An 11,328-nucleotide genomic window follows, 5' to 3' on the forward strand; every position below is an offset into this window, starting at 1 on the left:
TTAGAGTGAAGAGAAATGGACAGAAAGGGAAGATATTCCTGTTCCTGGTTGAGTATATAAAAGATTTAGTGTTTATATTTTACCTTGAAAATGAGAATATAGTGAAATATTATAATTGGAGAAGAATGATCATACTCACACTTCAGAAAAGTCAGTGTGAAGAATGAATTGAATGAAGGCAAACACACACACACACACACACACACACACACACACACACACACACACACACAAGCAAAGTAACAAAAACAGCTTGAGAAGCAGTATATCCCAGCAGTTAAGATCTGGGGAAAAGACTGCCTATCCTGGCTGTTCTAAATAATAGCTGTGCAATTCTTGCAGAAGTTCTCTCTGTGTCCTGGTTCTTTTTCTCTGTAATAATAATAGTACTAATGCTGTAAAGATTTATAAGAATTAGAAGAGTGAATATATGCAAAATTTCTTAGAACAGTGCCTGGAACTTAGAGAATGTTCTATAAGAGTAAAGTTGTAGAACAATGCAGTGACTCATGGGATAAGTTAGGCGGATCCAGGTTGATAGTGCAGTGAGGATAGAGAGCAGGAAGTGATTTTGCAGAATATTAAATAAGTAGAATCTATAGGAGTTGGTAACTGTATTAATTTGTTCTCATGCTGCTACTGAAGACATACCCGACACTAGGTGATTTATAAAGGAAAGAGGTTTAATTGACTCACAGTTCCACATGGCTGGAGAGGTCTCACAATCATGGTGGTAGGCAAGAGAAAGCTTGTGCAGGGGAACTCCCCTTTATAAAACCATCAGATCTTGTGAGACTTATTCACTATCACAAGAACAGCATGGGAAATACCCACCCCAATGATTCAATTACCTCCCACCAGGTCCCTCCCATGACACGTGAGAATTGTGGGAGCTACAATTCAAGATGAGATTTGGGTGGGGACACAGCCAAACCATATCAGTAACTTATTAGATGTAAGAACTTAGAAACAGAATGCTTGAATAAACCCCAGGTTTTTCGTTTCATGTCTGATGGATGGTGTGTCTCTCTTCACTGCAACAAAAATACGGGAAGAAAGCCCATCTAAGGAAAGAGATGATGAATTCAGTTTTGGATGCAGACTTGGAGATGTCTTAGGACTTCTAAATAATAAGGTCCGATGGGAGATTGATTATCATGAACAGGCAAGAGAAGCTTGCCAGAAGATATAGATTTAAGGGGCCCTTAGAATATTAACGAAAATTGAGGCCATGGGAGCAGATGAGATCATTCCAGAGAGTGAATCAAATGAGGAGAAAGCCAAAAATAATCCACTGCAGAACATTTAAGATGAGAGTAGAATTATAAAACTAACAATAGAAACCGAGAATGAAAACAGAAACGAGAGATTCCACCTTCTGGTCATGATGGAGTAACTGCACTGCATTCAATCTCCCCTTGCAAACAACCATAAAACCAGACCAAAATCTGTAAAATTGTTACAGATGTTGTATGTAATCTGATTGCTATAGATGCTGGATTATAGAAATTATAGATGCTAGATCATGTAAAGCCGTTCTGTGAACCCTGAGAGAAGGGAAATGATGACCACCAGGGTTGCCCCAGCTTTCTGCCCGAAGGCATTTTCTGCAGTGCAGTGCAAGAAGGAGAAGCCCATCAGAAAACAAAGGGCTTGCTTAAAGAGGGATGGAGTTCAGGGCTAGGGGTGCAGCTGGAATTCGTGGGGCACAGCTGTAGAAAGAAAGAACTGTGTAGTGAAGGAGCTCCTAAAATATTCACAGGCATCCTATCGAGTACTTGGCTGAATAGTAAGTTCACACATGTAGGAAGATACTCCAAAAGTCTAGGCGAAAAATAACTTACTGAGTAAAGAAAAGATCCTCGGGAGCTGTAAGCTGTAATGGTCAAATCTTGGACAAGGCTATGAGATCTTTAATTTTCTACTAGCTAGAGTGAAACATCTTGTTGAAGAGCATAAACATTCAGTAGATGTGCCAGCAAGTTCACTCGTTAGGAAAAGGGCACCTGCAGATGAACCCTAACAAAGCTTAAAAGCAAATCTTTAAAGAATCACACCGATGTGCACGTAAACTAACTCCTCCTCCAGAACAAAATTCAAGAAAGAGTGAACAAAATCCAAACACTCAATAACTTGACATCCATATGTCCATCATATATTAATGGTAAAGTTGTTTAAAAATATAAACTAACAGGTCCTACAAGCTCAATACGACCCAGGCAGGATAAACAAAAGGAAAACCACAGCAAGAAACATCATAACTGAAATAATGAAATCTGCAATAAAGCAAGTAAATGTGATGCTAACAAAGAAAAAGAAGTCAGTAAATATAAACAGATTCAGAAATTAGACAATAAAACTAAAATTCAAATGCTTTAAAAGTACAATTATAGATATGCTAAATAACATTCCTACATAACAGCAATGTAGGAAAAATGAGACAATCGATAAAATGGAAATTATAAAAAAAGAAACATGAAACCTTTAGAACTTCAAAATATGATATTGGAGTGAAAAATTCAGTATATTGCACACTTGCTTAGAAACTGCAGAAAAAAAGATAAGTAAGCTTGATTTCTCAAAAATTTAAATGTAGAATTAAATCACATAATCCGGTAATTTCTGAGTATATACTAAAAAGAAACAAAAGCATGGACTTGAACAGATATTTGCACACATGTGTTTATTGTGACATTATTCATAATAGCCAAAAGGTGGAAGCAACCAAAGAGTTCATCAGTGGATGAATGGATAAACAAAATGTGGTATATACATATAATGGAATATTATTCAGCCTTAAAAAGGAATGACATTCTAACATGTTTACAGCATGGATAAACTTTGAAGACATTATGCTAAGTGAAATAAATCAGTCACAAAAGTACAAATATTGCATAATTCCACCTAAATGAGCTAGGGAGACTTGTCAAATTCATGGAGACAGAAAGTGAAATGGTGGTGTCCAGGCACTGGAGAGAGGGGACAATAGGAAGTTAGCGTTTAATGACATTGGAGTTTCAATTGTAAATGATGAAAAGTTTTGAAGGTGGATAGTGCTAATATTTGTATAACATTATGAAAATACTTAATGACATAGAGCTTTACACTTAAAAATGATTAAAATGATAAATTTTATATTATTTATATTTAAATAAAATGTTCTAAGTGGATAGTTTCTTTGTAATTAGATTGCAATTTATTTGCCCTTCTCTATCTTCTAAATTTTTATAATGAACATATTGAGAAAAAGGTAAACAAACACACCAAAAAACTAAAGTACTATGATATTTATCCCGCTCCCAAATTTGTAGAGTAACATTTAAACCAAATATATATGGGCTTACATTTCAGGGAAAGATTTTTTTCTAAGGGATAATACATATGGTTGGAATAAAATGTGAAAGAATTAGTTGAATTAGTGACTGAATTTTATGATTCCAGAAGTACATCAGAGTTTTGCCTTGCTTTTGTTTTCCTTGGTTTGGTTTTTACATAATAAAAATTGCCCTATTAAAAAAATCGGTAAACCTTAGAAAAATAAAAACTATCCAGACGAAAGTACAAAGAGAAATATCTATATTTATATCTATATCTATACCTGGCAAAAACACTGAACCGTGGCTCAGTGACCCATATGACAATATCAAAATAATCAATATCAAATAACCCAGTGTACATATAATCAGAGTACCAGAAAGAGATATTTAGGGCTGAAAAGGTACTTGATGAAATAGCAATGAAAATATTTCCAAATTTGCTAAAAATATATAAACTAGCAGATTCAGGAAAGCAACAACTTTCCCCACATGGAATAAACAGAAGGAAAACCACAGCAATGCCCATCATAAACAAATTTCTTAAAAAAAAAAAAAAGGAGCTATGGAAGACAAACCTTAAAAGGCATTCAGTAAGGGGAAGAAGACATATTATATACAGGACAACAATAGTAAGAAAGACTGTTGATTTCTCAACAGAAACAATGATAGCCAGGAGAAAAAGACATGTCATCTTTCAGGTGTTAGAAGAACAACAAAAAACAAAAATATCTATCAACATGGATTCCTATATCTAGTAAAATGAATTCTTCAAAAATGAAGACAAAAATAAAGATTTTCTAGGCATGAAAAGCTGGTAGAATTCATTGCCAGCAGAACTGATTTATAAGAGAAGCGAAGTTCATCAGCCTAAAGGAAAATATGAACCTATGAAACTGTCAAAGGAAGCCTCAAGTGCTCCTGCACGGTTTCCAGATTCTCTTCCCATTCTTGGTGACCATGATGTTCCAGAAGACAGAGGTTTCATCAACATTGTTCTCTGAGTGAGGATACCCTCTTCCCTGAAAATAATTTTTATCTAGTTAACTCTTACTCATCCTGCATTCGATTCAATAATAACTTGTGATAGTCAATATTGAATGTCAACTTGATTGAACTGAAGGATACAAAGAATTGACCCTGGGTGTTTCTGTGAGGGTGCTGCCAAAAGAGATTAACATTTGAGTCAGTGGGCTGGGAAAGGTAGACCCATAACGTTTGAGTCAGTGGGCCGGGAAAGTTAAACCCACCGTTAACTTGGGTGGGCACAATCTAATCAGCTGTCAGCACAACTAGAATATAAGCAGGCAGAAAAACGTGAAAAGAGAGACTGGCCTAGCTTCCCAGCCTACCTCTTTCTCCCATGCTGGATTCTTCCTGCCCTTGAACATCAGACTCCAAGTTCTTCAGTTTTGGAACTTGGACTGACTCTCTTTGCTCCTCAGCCTACAGATGGTCTCTTGTGGGATCTTTTGATCGTGTGAGTTAATACTTAATAAACTCCATATATATATATATGTATATATAGAGGGATATATATATGTATATATAGAGGGATATATATATGTGTATATAGAGGGATATATATGTGTATATATAGGGATATATATAATATGTATATATATAGGGATATATATATATATATATATATATATATATATATATTCCATTAGTTCTGTCCCTCTAGAGAACCGTAATACATGACTTAATCTGGAATTCTTCCCTTACACTCCAGACTATGTTTAGTTATCCTGCTGCAAGTTTTCATAGCACCCTATATTTTACGCTCTTCTTACTTATCTCAGTTTGTAATTATACAGTTTTGCAAAGATACTATTTTAGATAGCTGTCTCTCCCTCCACTGGAAAATTTGCTCCATGAAAGCAGAGACTTACCTTTTAGGCACGTTGTTGTATCTCCAAGGGTTAAGGTAGTTAATATTTAAAAAAATGTTTGTTGAATGAAAGTTGAATGTTGTTAATTAAGAAGAATAGTATTGGAGTTTAAAGAATCAGAGTTAGTAAGACTATTTCAAGTGAAGCATCACAAGATGCTGTGATGAAGGTGAGTGTTTTGAAGAAGGGAGGAACTTAGAATATTAAAAAGTCAGTGGACTTTGAGACTACAGTTGAGTCACCTATATGAATATCTAAGTTCCACGAGATCATAAAGTTTCATGGGATGGAAAAACAAGAGCATAAACTAAAGTATTAATATGGAATGACACAGTCAAACATATTTTTTTCAAGATGTTTTTGGCTGCAGTTTGGAGAAGTCTGTAAAGTAGAAACAGAGGAAGTAGGGAGATCAGAAAGAGTGGCCTCTTGCAGAAACCAGAAAGATAGTTGTCAATGGCCACAGTGATGACCACGGAGATGGTCAAAAGCACTCAGAGTCAGTGGAACATTTTGTAGTTGGAGCCAACAATATTTGCCATTAGACATGAGATATAGGATAAAGAGAGGAGTCAAGAATGAGTCCATGATATTTAGATGAAAGCGAAGGGAGACTTGTCATTAACTGATGTAGGAAAGATTTTGAATACAACATCAGAAGTTTCTAGACATTCTTTCTTTTAAATTTTACTTTAAGTTCTAGGATACATGTGCAGAATGTGCAGGTTTGTTACATAGGTATAGCTGTACCATGGTGGTTTGCTGCATCTGTCAAACCATCATCTAGATTTTAAGCCCTGTATGCATTAAATATTTGTCCTAATGCTCTCGCTCCCCTTGCCCCCACCCCCCGACAGGCCCGGTGTGTTTTGTTCCCCTCCCCCTGGGTCCATGTGTTTTCACTGTTCAACTCCCACTTATGAGTAAGAATTGCAGTGTTTGGTTTTCTGTTCCTGTGTTAGTTTGCTGAGGATGATGGCTTCCAGCTTCGTCCATGTCCCTGCAAAAGACATGATCTCATTCTCTTTTATGACTACATAGTATTCCATGGTGTATATGTACCATATTTCTGTATCCAGTCTATCATTGATGGGCATTTGGGTTGGTTTCATGTCATTGCTATTGTCAATATTGCTGCAATAAACGTATATGTGCTTATGTCTTTCTAGCAGAATGATTTATATTCCTTTGGGTAAACACCCAGTAATGGGATTGCTGGGTCAGATGGTATTTCTGGTTCTAGATCCCTGAGGAATTGTCACGCTGTCTTCCACAATGGTTGAATTAATTTACATTCCCACCTACAGTGTAAAAGCGTTCCTATTTCTCCACAGCCTCACCAGCATCTATTGTTTCCTGACATTTTAATAATTGCCATTCTGACTGGCATGAGATGGTATCTGGTCATGGTTTTGATTTGCATTTCTCTAATGACCAGTGATGATGCGCTTTTTTTCGTATGCTTGTTGGCTGCATAAATGTCTTCTTTTGAGAAGTGTCTGTTCATATCCTTCACCCACTTTTTGATGTTTTTTTTTCTTGTAAATTTGTTTAAGTTCCTTGTAGATTCTGGATATTAGATCTTTGTCAGATAGATAGATTGCAAAATTTTTCTCCCATTCTGTAGGTTGCCTGTTCACTCTGATGCTAGTTTCTTTTGCTGTGGAGAAGCTCTTTAGTTTAATTAGATCTACTTGTCCATTTTAGCTTTTGTTGAAATTGCTTTTGGTGTTTCCATCATCAGGTCTTTGCCCATGCCTATGTCCTGAATGGTATTGCTTAGGTTTCCTTCTAGGGTTTTTATGGTTTTGGGTTTTACATTTAAGTCTTGAGCAATTCTAGACATTTTTGAGACTCCCATTATGCGTCTCGGTGAAGACTTCAGATAGGTAGCTGGAAGTATGAGTTGAGATCTCTATGGGGAAATCTTGGCTGGGGTATACATTTATGTGTCATCAGCATTTCTAAGTGAGTGAGTGTAGACAGAAAAGAAGTTCAAAATCTGATCCCCTGAGCTTGCCTATATTTACAGGTTGGGAAGATGAGGAGGAATAAGCAAACACCACTGGAAAATCCCAGAAAGATAAAACTATGTGAATATAATGTCCTGGAAATCCAGGGGAAGGAAGTGATCAACTGTATCAAATAAAATAATTGGCCACAGCATATAGTACAGAAGTCACGGATGACAATGATAAGAGCAGTTTGGGTGGAACTGCAAAAACAAAACCCTGATTGGAGTGGTTTTTTTAAAAATGGGAAGCAAAGAAGCTGAGGCTGAAAGGAGAATAGAGGACACTTTGGTGCTGATCTTCAATCCTGGTGTAAATATGATAGCATCATTAGCCTGAGGAAGCTTCCATTCCTTTACTTACAGTGACTGATTCTCAAACTGAAAGTAAGGATTTAGCCTTGAGGGGTCTTCCAAAGCAAGCCCTGAATAGAAAGCTCTGTTTATTTTTTTATTTTATTTTTTTAAATTTTATTATTATACTTTAGGTTTTAGGGTACATGTGCACAATGTGCAGGTTTGTTACATATGTATCCATGTGCCGTGTTGGTTTCTCAAGGATTGCCTGGTTCTTTTCACTTTAATGTACTAAAGGTGTCACAAACCAGATAAGAAAAGAAGGTGCTGACAGTGTTATCGATCTGAAACTTCTGTTGTAAATATCAGAATATGAAAGTAAAATAAAATCATCTCCTACTTAATAGCTAAAATAGTTGTAAAAACAACACCTTATTTTTTTTAATTCAGTCACAACTATTACTGGCAGAATCATATTGCTGTTAAGTCTGAAATATTCAGCCCAATATCTTGATTTATGAAGTGCCCATTTTACTTTAATAGGCATCGTGCACTCGTGTGGTTGGGACGCGACTTAGAACATTCACTGCTTTTAGAGTTTGAGTAATAAGCTTTATTTACTTATAGTTTGGTATCCACCCACCTTAGAATGAAGCAGCCGTGTAATCCTCCTTAGTTGCTAAACTTTGAATCTTGGGAGTATTACAAATGGAGATTGATTGCAAGAGTTCATGGGAATCTCAGACACCCTGGCTGGGGTGAAGAGAGGGCAACATTCATCTGAGGAATGTATTTCACATTCAGTAATATTTGACCCCAGATGAAATAAAATGTGGCTTCACCTCCAGTGTAAATATTGGTCAGTTCCTATCCCATTAAGTGTTCTGCTACTTTCCCCAAAGACAAAGATTCTGGCCTATCAATCATAATAATACTCCCATTAGCTCTTGAGCAACATGTTTGAATAGGAAACTCTCTCTCTCTCCCTTTTGTCTGTTGATGATTTAGAGACAGTAAGATCTCCAGGCTTATCTTGAAAATATTTACCCAGCTTCTTTCAGTGATCATTTCAGAGCTTGGTCATAAAAGCATATGTTTCTCTAAAGCAAAGGGTGATAAAGGAGGAGGTACACATAGAACCTTTGCCAGCCTAACATTTTGGTGGAAGGTGACAGAGAAGATTAGGAGACCAATGTTGAAAAACATGTTTTAAGTTATCTGCTTCATGAAGTGAAACAAAAATAGAGGTATAAAATCTCCATCTGGTTTCATTTTATCTTCTCCTATTAAGTACAGACCTATCTATATCTTGGGCTTTTTTTTTTTTCTTCCTTTTGCTTTATTTTATTCCCCTATGTTTCTAACTTGTTTCTAACCCTTTGAGAAGCAAGCTTGAAATTATGAGTTAAAAAATAATATATAAAGTATAAAAATATTAATGTTCTCTTCTCTCTTAGCAGTGGACTAAACAAGAGAAAAAGTGACAAGCTGTAGTTGATGTCAGTGATTTTAAAGGACAGTTACAAGAATTATACTAGTGGGAGGTACATATTGATCCTATTAAAAATATTTCCTATGTTAATGGCTGCATAGTTGTCCATAAGAAATGATATTTCCTATTAGTTTATTATTTTTCAATATTTTATAGAAAGGATGTTGATTCTTACTATCATTATGTATTGAGACTTACTCTGTTCTAGACATGATGTGTAAAGAGTTACACGTGTTTTTTGTCCTTGTGATAGTTTACTGAGAATGATGTTTTCCAGTTTCATCCATGTCCCTACAAAGGACATGAACTCATCATTTTTTATGGCTGCATAGTATTCCATGGTGTATATGTGCCACATTTTCTTAATCCAGTCTATGCTAAATGACGAGTTAATGGGTGCAGCAAACCAACATGGCACATGGATACATATGTAACAAACCTGCACATTGTGCACATGTACCCTAAAACCTAAAGTATAATAAAAATTAAAAAAAAAATAAATAAAAGAAAAATTTAAAGAGTTACACGTGTTATCTCATGTGATTATGAGACCAAAAATCTATTTTGCTTGTACTATCTTTAAATAGGAGACATTGAGCTCAGAGAATACAACACATTTTCTAGAAGGCTTGTGAGTTCAGAATGGCAGTTATTTCACATGCTGTCTGTGTGTCTCATGGGTCACCCTGAAAGCGCTGACTCACTTTAGCATGCCAAAGTGTCCCCACTGGATAGGGACAGAGAGACTTCTCTGAGCTAAGGAATCATGTTCTTAGGATGGATGCAGATTTATAACTTTGAACTGGAATGCTCACCATGACAAAGACATGTTATTTTAACCCCTTGTGTTCATCTTGTTATATAAAATTATGCTCTTGATTGTGTAAAAGGATATGAATTTGAGATACTTCACCCTAGTATTATAGCCTAATAAATATCCACCATGACAACATGAAGGTTAATCTACTTGAACATGTGTGTTAATCTTTATTTTCTCCTAATATTCTAATCTCAACTATCTCTATTGTAACGTAAGTGACTTTTGTATATAACTGGATTTTATTTCAATGTCATTGACTTATTTTAGACTATTAGAAAACTGTCATTATATTTAAAGTATATTTATGTATGTTATAAATGTACTTTATAGTATACTATATTTATATTTTTTAAAGGATATTTATTTGTAGATAAGATGTCTTATGTTTTCCCGACAGCATTTCCTTGAGAAAAGAAGAATGGGTATATTTCCATCTTAGTTATGAACACATTGAAGAGAACAGAAGGCCAATGACTTGCCCCAGGGTAGAGATTTCATTGGTGAGAATGAAGATATGGGAGTGGTTGTGTGGTCACATCTCAGAAACCAGTAGCACTTGCAGCATGGCAGACCAAACTGACTGAAGAGCAGATTCCAGAATTCAAAGAAGCTTTTTCACTATTTAACAGAGACGATGATGGAACTATAACAACAAAGGAATTGGAAACGATAATGAGGTCTCTTGGGTAGAATCCCACGAAAGCAGAGTTAAGAGACATGATTAATGAAGTAGATGCTGATGGTAATAGAACAATGGACTCTCCTGAATTTCTGACAATGACGGCAAGAAAAATGAAAGACACACAAAGTGAAGAAGAAATTAGAGAAGCATTCCTTGTGTTTGATAAGGATGGCAATGGCTATATCAGTGCAGCAGAACTTCGCCATGTGGTGACAAACCCCCGAGAGAAGCTAACAGATGACAAGGTTGATGAAATGATCAGGGAAGCAGGTATTGATGGTGACGGTCAAGTAAACTAGGAAGAGTTTGTACAGATGATGACAGCAAAGTGAAGACCTTATACAGAATATGTTACATTTCTTGTACAAAATTGTTTATTTTCCTTTTTCTTTGTTTATAATTTATCTCTAAAATGTTTCTTCCTACTGTCAAAAAAATGCATGCATAGTAACTAGGACTCCATTCCTCCATGGTTTCTTTTCTTACCTTACTGTCATTGTTCTGAAAACTTATTTTAGAAAATTGATCAAGTAACACGTTACCTGTGGCTTACTCTAGATATATCTAAGCCCTTCTGCACAGCTAAACTTAGATGGAGTTGGTCAAAGGGGGGATCATCTGGGTTGTGCCTTTTTTTTTTTTTTTTTTAGTTTTCTTTAGAAACTGCAGCATGTGGTTGTAGAAGTGTGGAGTCGTAACTCTGTACACAATTGACAGTCAACCATATGTACCTAAAACTTGCACTATTGCAAAAGGGGTGTATTATCCAGGTACTCATACACTATTGTTTTTATATTACTGGTCCTATACCAGAAAC

At 35.8% G+C, this 11,328-nt stretch overlaps 1 pseudogene; it reads left to right on the forward strand.

Annotated features, from left to right (window-relative positions):
• The window catches only part of LOC116483823 (calmodulin-like), a 66,388-nt pseudogene extending 55,578 nt beyond the window's left edge, over nucleotides 1-10,810 (forward strand).
• Nucleotides 10,811-11,328: the final 518 nt, after the last annotated feature.

The sequence above is a fragment of the Hylobates moloch genome, unplaced genomic scaffold, assembly GCF_009828535.3.
Source record: "Hylobates moloch isolate HMO894 unplaced genomic scaffold, HMol_V3 SCAFFOLD_15, whole genome shotgun sequence".
Lineage (NCBI taxonomy): Eukaryota > Metazoa > Chordata > Mammalia > Primates > Hylobatidae > Hylobates > Hylobates moloch.